Genomic DNA, 13,691 nt, shown 5'->3' with positions numbered 1-13,691 from the left:
TGATTAATTGTGTACAATTAATGCTATGTTTGTTTTAAACAGAACCCAGTACCCATTTAATGATCACATCAAATAAAACAAATTTATATTTAATTTAATTTATGAAAATCCAGTGATCAAAGAGCTAATTTATTGTAACTTACAAGACATTTCCAAGTAACGTTTTAATAAATATTTCAATATATTTCACAGTAAAGATGCAATAATTGTAACTGGCCAGAAGAGGGCAGACATGTCATCCTTACAAGGATGTTTAAGCTGTACTAGTAGCTTTGCTCATTTCAGCTCTGCACTCCACCCCCTGGCTCAGTGATTCACCCTCCCATCCTCCATTTCACACACAAAGAAGAGCTGCTGCTCCGATGAGAACCCTGTGGAATATTTCATTGCAACAGAAGAGGCATTTGCAGGAAAATGATTACAATTTACACTCAAAGGAATACTGGATTCTAAAAGGATGTGCATTCTGTGCTGTATCAATACAAGGATTTAAGATATGGACTACCAAAGCTTTTCCAAATCATGGAAATGGCAAGTAGCTTTATCCTTTTTCATTTGTAGCTGGGGCTGGGTCTCTGGGCAGCTTCATTATTCTGTTGCAGAGGAATCAGATCCAGGGACTGTAGTGGGGAATTTAGCCCAGGATCTAGGCTTAAAACTGGCAGATGTTAATAGACGCAGACTGAGCTTGGGATCAAAAGAAAACAACAATCTTTTTGCTATAGATAATAAATATGGAGCTTTGACTGTGCAAGACAGAATTGATAGAGAGAGCCTCTGTGGATCCAGTTCCAGCTGTTTGCTGCATTTAGAGATTGTAGCTGAGAATCCTTTGGAGCAATTCAGCCTAGAAATTAAGGTTCTAGACATCAATGATAATTCACCATATTTTTCAAGCAATAATCAAGTTATAAAGATTACTGAGCTAATAGCAAGTCCAGGGGTACAGTTTCCCTTGGAGAATGCAAAAGATTCTGATGTAGGAATTAATGATGTTACTTTGTACAATTTGTCTCCAAACCCATATTTTTCTTTGTCTGTTACAAATTGGAAGGATGGAACACTGATTGCAGAATTAGTTCTGGAAAAAACCTTAGACAGAGAGGAGAAACCAGAGCATAAGCTTGTTCTCACTGCCATTGATGGAGGAGAACCGCCCCGATCAGGATCAACTCAGATAACTGTTATTGTGCTAGATATTAATGACAATGCTCCAGTGTTTGATCAGCCACGTTATAAAATCAATGTCCAGGAAAATATTCCTTTAAAAACATCAATTATAAAACTTAATGCTACTGATTTAGATGACGGTGTTAACAGTGAATTTACATTCTCATTTGATCAGCGTACCCTAGATTCTGCAAAGGAAACATTTGAATTAAATCCACAGACTGGTGAAATATTTACCAAAGGCACTCTAGACTTTGAAGGGTCTAACATTTATGAATTCTTTGTCAAAGCAGTAGATAAAGGATCACCAAAACTTGAAGGACGATGTGCTGTTCAGGTGGAGGTGGAAGATATCAATGATAATGCTCCAGAAATTGGATTTACATCAAGAAATAATGAGGTCCCTGAAAATGCCCAAGTAGGGACTGTAGTTGGGGTTATTACAGTCAGAGACAGAGATTCTGGTAAAAATGGGGAGGTCAAACTGGAAATCTCACCAGATTTACCCTTTAAATGCCAGCCCATGTCAAATCGTTATACACTGGTCACTATTGGACATTTGGACAGGGAGAAAGTCTCACAATATACTATTACACTGATCGCTTCTGATATGGGCTCTCCATCTTTAAGCAGCCAGGCTACAGTCATCATTAATATTTCTGATGTTAATGATAATTCTCCAACATTTCTACAATCTGCTTACAATGCCTTCATATCAGAAAACAATGAGCCTGCAAGATTGTTATGTACAGTGTCTGCTGAGGATCCAGATGAGGGAGATAATGCAAAGCTCATTTACTCCATAGCAGAGAACCACATAGATGGCTCTCCTATTTCTTCATTTGTCTACATTAACTCTGACACTGGTAATATATATGCCCAACGCTCCTTTGATTATGAACAGTTCCAAGTTCTACAGATTACTACGAGAGTAGAAGATTCTGGATCCCCAAAGCTGTTTTCCAATGTTTCAGTCTTCATTTTTATTCAGGATACAAATGACAATTATCCCTCTATATTATACCCAGAGAACTCAGGGGAAGTAATTGCACAAGAGACCATTCCCAGATCTGCATCTGCTGGCTATTTAGTAAGTAAAGTATCTGCGGTGGATCTGGATTCTGGGCACAATGCCTGGCTCACCTATAGTCTTGTTCAGTCCGTCAGTCCAGCTTTATTTTACATCTCTGAATATACTGGAGAAGTCAGAACTCTACGAGAATTACAGGAGACGGATCACACAGAACATCGACTTGTTATTTCAGTCAGTGATCATGGGAAGCCTTCACTGTCCTCTACCATCTCTCTAATTGTAAATATAATGGAGAATATTGCTCAGGAAAACCCCAAATCTCATGATTTTCTTACCAATTCTAAATCAGTAACAGACATGACTTTGTATCTAATCATTTCCTTAGCAGCAATTAGTATAGTGTTTCTTGTTACATTCACTATATTGCTCGTCAGATGCCTTAGAAAGAATTATGAAAGCAGTTGCGTGTCTTGCTTTCCAAGTAAATCTACATCATATTTGGATCAGTATAAACCAACACTTTACTTAAACACAGATGGGACTTTAAAATACATGGAAGTGAGGATGGCTCCACCAGAACCTTCCGGACAATGTTATCCAGTTTGTTTCCCTCCTGCAGCAGATGTTACTGGATCTACACTGACTAAACCTTTAAACTTTCCCCAATTAAATGAAATGATCAGTGATCCTACACTCATCTCTGAGCCAAGGGGGTTCAATGATCTAAATCAGGTGAGACCCCGGTAAATATTTAGTTTTTGTATGGTCATATTTTATTTAATATATATTTATATTTAATATATATCCTAATATAAACCTATGTCACCAGATGTTGATTATTTATTCTCCTGTGCATAACAAAACCTTGCACTGCTTTTATTTTTAGTAATTGGTTTAAAAGTGTTGGATTTACAAATATGATATATAATAATTCTAGTTCTGATTCAGTTAGAGTAATATAAAAATATTACTTAAAGTGTATGCTGGCAATACGTCCTGGCATTTCAGTGCAACAGAGGCAGCATTGTAGAATTGCCAGCTTACTGCATTTCCAGCAAGATGTAATTTTCTGTACTTGCAGCATGTTTAAAGTGAAAAATAGGTAAATATTCATGTATTGCATACATTTACTGAATATGGTTTTTTTTTCCAGATATTTAACTTTGTTTACATATTAATACATACAATGTAGTTTTGAGCCAAATCTCGCTAAAATGGGATCACATTAGACTTCCCATTGCAGAATATTATGTGTAGTAAGGCAAATGCATGATCATTTTGTGTAATAGACTTTGAGAGTTATTTTTGTTTGGTGACTATAAATTGTTGGTGGGGTTATTCATTGGGGTTGAAAAATCAAGTCTCCAGAGCAGAAAAGTAGCACAAAACTAAAGCTGTTGTCAATAACTAATCAAGTTTAATTTTATGGAAATAGTAAACAAGGATCATAAGCTAATCAGTCAGGGAGGCCAAAAAATAATGACAAATAAGACAAGAATAGAATCATGTTATAGATTTTTCTGGGGTGTGGTAACCTGGCAGCACAGCAACATTACCACTTCAGCATGTTGAATCAGACAGCAAGGCTGATATAAAAATGTATTTTTTTATTTTCTTTTATCGGTACCTTGAGTCAGGCAAGGAATCTGACAATTAGGAATTAGGTATCATGAACAGCATTGGATCCTGAAACTGACTGTTATAAAATGGAGTCATTAGATATTGTATGAGGGACATATCATTGGATGTGCACAGTGCTAGGCATGTGTGGCTAGAGAGAATTGGTCGCTGAACCAAGGCATATTTAATAATCATAGAAAAACAAATCAATAGAATGAATAAGGAAGTAAAATGGTGTGAAGGTAAAGAGGAGGATGCCGGCTGAAATAGAAAAAAATTATAATTTAAGGTCATTGTACCTGAACTTCCTGGTTACAAATCAACTTTTCCCTACCGGCTGGAATCACTCCATCCACGACTGGTGCTCCACACAGCCCTTCAACCGTAACACACTTAGGGCAAATAACAATAGCAACAGAACGTATCTTAGAGATCCACGTTACTACAACAATCACTGCAGAAAGGATGGGTGTTTTGGTTATAGTGGTACTTTTGAACTTTCTCTGTCATGTATATTGCTCTTCATCATTGTGAAGTATCTTTGATTTCCATTCAGACCTGTGGTTGCTGGTGCTAAAGTTGAAGCACTAAGTGATCTTTCTGTCACCTTTACAGCTTCTCACTCTTGCAGTTGCCTCCACAATGACCACTACTACTGTAGTGTTCCTTCTACACAAATTTGTTAAAAAACTTTTTTTGAACGCCAATCATGTAAGCTCTGTATGCATCATAGAACAAAAACAACTTAAACACTAAAAACCATGTACCTGCGTATGAACTTACTTCAAAATGTACTGGGCACTTATATGCATGCTCACTTGAATGACCGATTGCCTAAATTTCTACAGGATATATGTGCAGATTAGAAAAGTTTACTTTTGTCTTACAAAAGGGGACAGCACAAAACACAGTTAGAAGATGCCAGAAGACAACAGTAAATTAACAGAACTTTTTTAAAGATTTTTTTTATAACCATGCCCTAAGTCAAACAGACTCTTAAACACAGACTTGAGGTATACATGTGTTGTGATACTCTTGTCCAGCTATAAGAAAGACAAGAAAGTAACAAAAATTATCTGGTTTCAGAAATCCTCCAAAAAATTTCTAGCATCCAAGATTATAATCTATCCAGTGTGTAGTGTACCCCCTAAGGAGCAGCATACTCTAATAAAGCAATGGGTCTCCCTCTGTTTCCTCTGTGATGGACCTCAAAAATAAATACACAGAACACCAGCAGACCTTGAGACGCAAGATACCTCGATCCTAGGGCTGGTTGCTATGGGTTACCACAGCTCAGTAATCTTCTTGTGTAGGGATATTTTCATTCACTTCACCCATTTAGCACTTGCCGCCCTATAAGGTGACCAATAAAAGTGATGTCCAGACTGTAGATATGATGCTGATAACTTTATTAATGAGGGTTAGGATCATCCAGGGTGATGTAGACTCCTCTAGGTAGCAGGGTGTGGTATCTGTTTCCATTTACAGCATAAAGAACACCTGACACAGCAGTACATGAGGTAGAAGTCACCAGTCAAATTCATCTTTGTCATCAGTAGTAACCACTGGGCCTCCAGACTCAGGCCTCAGTGTAAGCACATGGCTTGTCCCCAGGCTTCAGGCCTAGCCATCTCAGACAGTCCATAGCAGCCTCCCCACAGGTAGGGACCAGGAGAGAAAGAGAGAGCTCACATGGTCCACCCGAGTATTTATTTCCTCCCCCAGCATGCACCACTACCTGTTAACCTCACAGCCAGTAAAGCACCCAGCAATGGCATATGATTGTGTGTGATTTCTAGACTTTGTAGATATAGAACATTGAAAGCTCTAAAGCATTCAGCAATGGTACAATGATTGTATGTGTTATTTCTAGATAGCCCCAGGATTTGCTAAGTTCACAAATAGTGAACTTTTGGCCAGAAAATCCAAGGTTCACCACCAGATATAAGAAACAACCTACAATGCAGTGCCTAGCCTTTTCCCTGGTCAGCTGATACCATGTTTTCAACAATCTGAAGGAATGGTGAACTCAGCCCCTTTTGTAAAAAAGGGCAGGCTCAAAGCAGCTATTATTTTCAGGGTGTGTTGTAGTTGTTAAGTAGAATGGACAGTTTGTATTTACTTATTTGTTATTTATTTATTACTATATATCCCCCATTGCAGTATCTAGCTTCCCATGCCTTTTGTTTCACAGTATATTTCATATTATCCCTACAAATAGCCAGAATCAAATAGCAAGGTTTGCCCCCACATAGACTTCATTGGGATTGGGTGCAAAGTGTGTACATTTAAACTTGGATTCAAGAAACTGTTCATGAACCCAGGCAGAAGTGCTTATGTGATTTCTAGACTTTGCACTTATAGAACAGTAAAAAATGTAAAGCAGCCAGCAAGGGTACAAAGATTTTATGTGTTGAAAGGAACTTATCAAATCTGGATCAGACAGAATGTGGAGCAGCTGTCTATGGCAACCATTCAGTTTCTAGCATCATTTTCAAAGTTTAACTTAATAAATTGATGAATGAAGCTGATTGATGACTGTGAGCAACTGCTCTAGATTCTGTCTGCTCCAGTTTTGATAAATCCCCCCATTGCTTGTAGGAGTACTAGAATTTGTACATATAGAAAAATTAAAGATGTAAAGCATGCAGGAATGTGTCCAGGGGTTGTGTCTGTGTGTGGTATAATATACATTGTGCAGTAATATGCATACACTTCTGTGTTGCTCTGAGATTTCACCGTAAGAGAACAATGAGGCATGTTCTAAATTAACTCCCATTCTGATAGCTCAACACCAAAACATACACAGCAGTGGGGAAATGAAACCTTTGGGGACATCTAACATAATGCATTACCTTTAATTGAGTGGTCTCTATACAAATATCTACATGGGGTGGGGATTGTAAGGTCAGAAGTCACATCAAAATAGTCCAATATTCATAGGTGAAAGTGTAGTGGTCTTTAAGTTACAGGTGCCTCTTCTGGATTACTTAGACTGACCTAGACTAACTAGCAACCCAGGGCCTTATTTAATCTAGCCTGATGTATAATTAATGGGGCTAACAAAACTTATTAGAATTAAAATAAGGTAAACACTTTTGAGAGTGATTGTTCTAAGAAATTATAAAGGGTATATGTAGATCAGTATTAACAAAGAAAGTCATTGCCTATGTAAAGGACATGTGTATTCATCCTGAATATGTAGCTTTCAATCCTTGTAGATTGGTGACCAGGTGACGAGGAAGAATGGAGCCTGCTTTCTGGTCAGGAAGCCAGGGGGTGGGTAATGACTCACTGCCTGGCTTCCTCATTGGCCAGCTTCCTGACCAATCAGGAAGCAGGGCAGCGAGTCATTACACGCTGCCCGGCTTCCTGATTGGTCGGGAAGCCGGCTCCATGCTCCCTCGTCACATGGAGCCAGCTTCCCGGCTAATAGGGAAGCGTGTAGGTGGCTTCCTGATACCGTAGGTATCAGAGCATTTGGGGGAGTACAAGTACCTAGTATCTAGTACCGGTATCGCTGCATCCCTAGTTTTAATGATTATATCCTTGGTTAGATAGCAGACTTACACTTTAGAAAGGCAGGAAAATGTATGTATGGTCACATTTTAATTGGATAATGCTATTGTATATGAAACATTACAGCACACAACATATCATAGTGTTAGGACTTACTGTATTATGTGACTATTACATTTTTCAATTATACAGCATATTTCTAAATATACTATAGTTAAAGATAATTAATATATGTCTTCTCTAAATACCACTATATTATCATTTCTAAGCTAAATCTACTCAGTTGTTAGCAGTTATTGGCAGCATTAATAATTGTGTTTAAATAAATGGTAGAATTTCTATGATCATAGCAAGGATTCAGCTTTCCCTTAAATGGAACCTGAAGTTAAAAAAATTGACCAGAAGAGGGCAGACATGTCATCCATTCAGATTTCTAAGCTGTTCAGAGATCTGATTTTCTCTACAAGGCACTCTCCTCCCCCTGGCTCAGTGATTCACCCTCCCATCTTCCTCCTCACACACAAAGAAGAGCTACTCCACTGACGAGAACCCTCTGGATGCTTTCACTGCAACAAAAGAGGGATTTTACACCAAAAGGATACAAATTTACACTGCAGACATATGTGGATTATAAAATGATATGCTTTTTATGCGGTCTCCCAGTAAGGATTTAAGATATGGACTACCTTAGCTTTCCCAAAGCTTGGAAATGGCAAGTAGCATTTTCCTTTCTCCTTTGTAGCTGGGGCTGGGTCTCTGGGCAGCTACGTTATTCTGTTGCGGAGGAGTCAGATTCAGGGACTTTTGTGGGGAATTTAGCTCAGGGTCTGGGCTTAAAACTGGTAGATATTAATAGACGAAAGCTGCATTTGAGATCTGAAGATAGCAGTAAGCTTTTTGCAATTGATCAGAGAAATGGAGCTTTGACTGTTTATGAAAGGATTGATAGAGAGAGTCTGTGTGGATCCAGTGCCAGCTGCTTGCTGCATTTAGAGGTTGTAGCTGAGGATCCTGTGGAGCTTTTCAGCCTGGATATTGAGATTCTGGATATCAATGATAATTCACCATTTTTTGCAAACTCCCATCAAGTTATAAAAATTACAGAGCTGGTTACAATTCCTGGGGTACTGTTTCCTTTAGAGAATGCCCAGGATCTGGATGTAGGAATTAATAGCATTACTCAGTACAAAATAAACCCAAATCCATATTTTTCTTTATCTGTAACAAAGGATGATGACAGACTCATTACAGAATTAGTACTGGATAAAATCCTAGACAGGGAAGAAAAATCAGAGCACAAGCTTGTTCTTACTGCCATTGATGGAGGGGAACCTTCTCGATCAGGATCCACTCAGATAACCATTGCAGTTTTAGATATTAATGATAACCCACCAATATTTGATCAATCACGGTACAAAATCAATGTAAGGGAAAATATTCCTTTAAAAACTGTTATAATGAAATTGAATGCTACTGATGCTGATGAAGGTGTAAATAGTGAATTCACATATTCCTTTGATCAACGTACATCTTATTTAGGAAAGGAACTATTTGATATAAACCCAGTCACTGGTGAACTGTTCATTAAGGGACCTTTAGATTTTGAAATATCAAATATTTATGAATTATTTGTCAAAGCAACAGATAAAGGTACACCAAAACATGAGGGACGCTGCCGCATTCAGGTTGAAATAGAAGATGTAAATGATAATGTCCCGGAAATTATTTTCACCTCACAAAGCAATGAAGTGCCTGAAAATGCCCCAGTAGGGACTGTTGTTGGGTTTATCACAGTCAGAGACAGTGATTCTGGTAAAAATGGGGAAACCAAACTAGAAATTCCACCAGATTTACCCTTTAAATGCCAGCCCATGTCAAACCGTTACACATTAGTCACTCGTGGACAGCTAGACAGGGAGAAAGTCTCACAATATACTGTTCCACTGATTGCTTCTGATCTGGGCTCTCCATCTTTAAGCAGCCAGGCTACAATCATCATTAATATTTCTGATGTTAATGATAATCCTCCAGCATTTCTACAGTCTGCTTACAATGCCTTCGTATCAGAAAACAATGAGCCTGGCAGACTGTTGTGTACAGTATCTGCTGGAGATCCAGATGAGGGAGATAATGCAAAGCTCATTTACACAATAGCAGAGAACCACATAGACAGCTCTCCTGTCTCTTCGTTTGTCTACATGAACTCTGACACTGGTACTATATATGCCCAGCGCTCCTTTGATTATGAACAGTTCCAAGTTCTACAGATCACAGTGAGAGTGGAAGATTCTGGATTCCCAAAGCTGTTTTCTAATGTTTCAGTCTTCATATTTATTCAGGATACAAATGACAATTATCCCTCTATATTATACCCAGAGAACTCAGTGGAAGTCATTGCACAAGAGACCATTCCCAGATCTGCATCTGCTGGTTATTTAGTCAGTAAAGTATCTGCGGTGGACCTGGATTCTGGGCACAATGCCTGGCTCATCTATAGTCTTGTTCAGTCTGGCAGTCCAGCTTTGTTTCACATCTCTGAATATACAGGAGAAGTCAGAACTGTGCGAGGATTACAGGAGATGGATAACACAGAACATCGACTTGTCATTTCAGTCAGTGACCATGGGGAGCCTTTACTGACCTCTACAGTCACTCTAATTGTAAATATAATGGAGAATATTGCTCAGGAAAGCCCCAAATCACATGATTTTCTTAGAAACTCTGAGTCAACATCAGATATGACTTTGTATCTTATCATTTCTTTAGCAGCAATAAGTTTAGTCTTTCTTGTTACGTTTACAATATTACTTGTTAGATGCCTTAAAAAGAATTATGACAGTAGTTGTGGATCTTGTTTCTCAAACAAACCACTTTCTATATCTTATCTGGATCAGTATAAGCCTACACTTTACCTGAACACAGATGGGACTTTAAAATACATGGAGGTGAGGATGGCTCCACAAGAACCACCAGGCCCTTGTAATCCAGCATGCTTTCTACCAACAACAAATCTGGATTTTAGTCTTGTAGACCCTAAATATATCCCCCAATTAAATGAAACAGGCTTGGACCCCAGAAATATTTCAGACTCAAGTTGGCTAAATGAATCTGTTCAGGTGAGACGTGATTACAGATATTTGTACATTTACTTTTGTTTTAATAATTGCCAGTTTATTGTTAGGATTTTCATTTCACACATATTTACATGCTTTACTTTACTTAGCATTGTGTTATACCCTATCATTATTGACTATTGTTTTTTTTTTCTTTTGCTGTACTTTGTCTAATTTTTTGGATAGCAAATTTTTTGTTTTAAGTAATTTGGTTCTGTGCAGCTGGTATACATGAACTGGAGACAGGAGGTAAAGCAAACATTGATTTTAGGTGTTATTTTCGTAAAGAATGTACTGTTTTTTTACCGTGGAGGCATTTTAGTGCAAAGCTAAAATTCCATCCCAAGTGAACAGCCAGTTTGCTTTTAGTAAATAAATCCCAGGGTGTCTACATTTACAGCTTTGGAAACAAGGAAATGCAGTCTAAATATAACTTATTATTACCATTATTTTTCCTTGCTGTGCTGAGCGTTACTTTTGCAATGTTGCTGCGACTATGCCTAAAAGATTGCTAAATGGTAAAGATAAGTAAAAAAATCCAATAAGTAAAGGAAAATCCACCCTCCTGGTGATTTGGCAGAGGGCACCCTGTTATTTGAGTGAACTAGTCAAAAGTGATGTAAAGTGCTACTTATAGCAGATCTGTCCAATTGTAGGCCCTCAGACTGAATGCAGCCCACAGGGCCTTCTTTTATGGCCCGGGAGTTAAACAGCCCTGTATGAAACTTGAAATGCAGAGTGGCAGCAGGGTGCTGAGGGCTTGATCACTCTCTGAACTCCAGCATCCAGAACTGCCCTTGGGGTGGAGTGATCTCTGCCTGACAGGGATAGTGTGTGAGTATATGTTTAGGTATAGTAATCACTGAATACCAGTGAAGGGGTGTGGATATTTTTGCTGACAGCAATGAAGGGGGCATTATTGCTGTCACATGTGAAATGGGTCCATTATTGTTAAAGGTGGATACAGTGTCAGTATGCAGGTGAATGTTGGGGCCCCTGATGTTGGAGCCTTCTGGAATGGGGTTACCCCTGTTATATGCATGTACTTTTCTGGTTTTACTACTATACGTATGGCCACTACTAATATTTTGGGAAACATTTTATTTATTTAGATACTGCCCTCCACTTAACCTTGTGGATACAAATGTGGCCCTTGGTCCCTTTTAAGTTGGGCACTACTAAGTTATTGTATCACTTACCTAAAGCAAAGTGGCCATGCATCATCACTTGAGCAGTGAGCTCAAACTCTGCTGGTGGAATTCAGTGCTGATCTCACGTTAAATGCCTGTGATGGGACAAGAATCTCTGTCATATAAACCCCTTTACCACTTTTTCACCACATAAAATTAATAGAGCTTCCTTTGCTTTAGTGTCCTACAGCAATCAAAGCAAAAAGAACATTTGTAAAGCACAACACAGTGACAAGTATTTTGTTTTATATACCAATGTGCCATGTCCTGTGCTCTTAACTATTAAGGACTTAGTAGCTGTGCTAATTATCAAAGAAGTGATAACAAATATATTATAAAATGCAATAAATATACATAAAAATATATATTATGTATATTTATTTAATAGGGGGTTACACATTGTTAGAGCACAGTGCATTTTTAGTATATAAGTATTTTGGTTTATGTTTATTTTTTTAAGGAAAACAGTAACATGACCTTGGGTAGGCCATGCTCCTGTAATATCCAGTACCTTAGTGTGAGTTTCCAAGAAAGCAGATGGTAATATTTGTAACAATTTCTTTGCTATTTTATACTCAGCATTATACAGACAAAGGAATTTACAGTATGCTCTATTGTAGACTAAAATATTAAATACAAAATGGTAGGGATGCAGAGATACTTTTCGAGTACCAGTGCAGATACTTGGCATTATCATGAGAACTGTCAGGGTTGCAGCGGTTGCAGCTGGGACCTGGCTCTGGCACTCCACCACTGTCCTGGAATCATTAGTCTGTATTGTTTTAGATAAACTGTCACATGACAATAAACAAAAATGTATCAGTACTTGTACTTGTAAGTACTCGGCAAGTACCAATACTCGTACTCGCAAAACTGGTATTGGTGCATCCCTTTATTTATATTTATAAAAACAAAATCGTACTTTAAAACAGAGATGTACAAATCCCGGGAGCTCCGTGTGCTCCTTACAAATGACAGCGGCCTCCTAACTTCTGAATTTTTCTCTAGTCTAGTCTTGGAGCTCAAAAGTATCGGTACATGTACTCGTACTTGTACCGAGTACTGTATTTGGTTTCTGTGCAACCCTACAAAATGGCTAAATGTGGTGTTCTGAGAGCTTACCTTCGGTTCATTAAAGGAAGCATCTTGTTATATAATTTTATCCTTTTCTCTTCATCGCATGTTTCAAGAGCTGCATTTTAATGAGGTCTGAGATCCTGGGCTGAGATACATTTTTAGTGCTGAAAAGGAGATGGGCGGGAGAGTGGAGGCATAAAAAATGAACTTTTATATGAGTGCACTTATCATTTAATGTAATAAGCCAATATCACTTATGATTCTATATTTATGCTTTATATTGGCATATTTCAATCAGCATGCTGATCCTACAGGCTTCCATATTATATGTATATCTATTAACATTCATGTGCCTGCAAAGTCTTGTGTATATATACAAAAGTATTAGGGAACCAAGGACCTTCTATTATAGATGAAATTAGGATGTATTATGTTGAGCATTAGAAACCGATTAAACATTGACCAGTCTCGGCTTTTAAAAACTATATTATTGGTACATCGTGCTTATAAAATATTGAAATTTGCTCCTGTAATATGAAGAAATATGAAAGATACACATGTACTTAACATTTTTAAATAACATAAAGCATAATCAAAAGATACATGCAGTTTTGAGTGAACACCTGTTTCTGATATGTCTCCTAGAAGGTCTTTCTGAATTCTCTGTTTATTCAACCCCCCTCCCCCTTCATCCAGAGAATATCATGATGAAGGTGTCTTTATTAGCATTAATCCAATAATTTGTTTATTCTACAATACAGAAAATCCATAGGGATCAACATCATTGAGCTTCGTAGTGACTAAGATGGTCAGGTGGGCTTAGTCTAGTGAGGATATCTAAGCGTTTGAGTCTATGGAAACATATAGGAAAGCCATAGATGATTGAACTTACCAGAACATACACAAAAACAAAATAATAGTTTAGAGTATATTTATATATATATATTTACACATAGAGAGTAAATATCT

At 37.9% G+C, this 13,691-nt stretch overlaps 1 protein-coding gene and 1 long non-coding RNA gene across 2 annotated transcripts in view; one reads left to right on the top strand and one right to left on the bottom strand.

Annotated features, from left to right (window-relative positions):
- Positions 1-13,691, top strand: part of LOC108785742 (protocadherin gamma-C5-like) — a 225,342-nt gene that overhangs the window by 124,828 nt on the left and 86,823 nt on the right. The gene's annotated exons all lie outside the window — the stretch shown is intronic.
- The window catches only part of LOC108785745, a 13,154-nt gene continuing 8,617 nt past the window's right edge, over positions 9,155-13,691 (bottom strand). The window contains exon 3 of the long non-coding RNA XR_001941150.1: positions 9,155-9,238. This is a non-coding gene — a long non-coding RNA (uncharacterized LOC108785745). The remainder of the gene's footprint in view (positions 9,239-13,691) is intronic.

Source organism: Nanorana parkeri, unplaced genomic scaffold (genome assembly GCF_000935625.1).
Source record: "Nanorana parkeri isolate BGI_ZX_2015 unplaced genomic scaffold, ASM93562v1 scaffold176, whole genome shotgun sequence".
Classification (NCBI taxonomy): Eukaryota; Metazoa; Chordata; class Amphibia; order Anura; family Dicroglossidae; genus Nanorana; species Nanorana parkeri.
The sequence above is the reverse complement of the archived record's forward strand: the minus strand, read 5'-3'. Positions and strand labels throughout refer to the sequence as shown.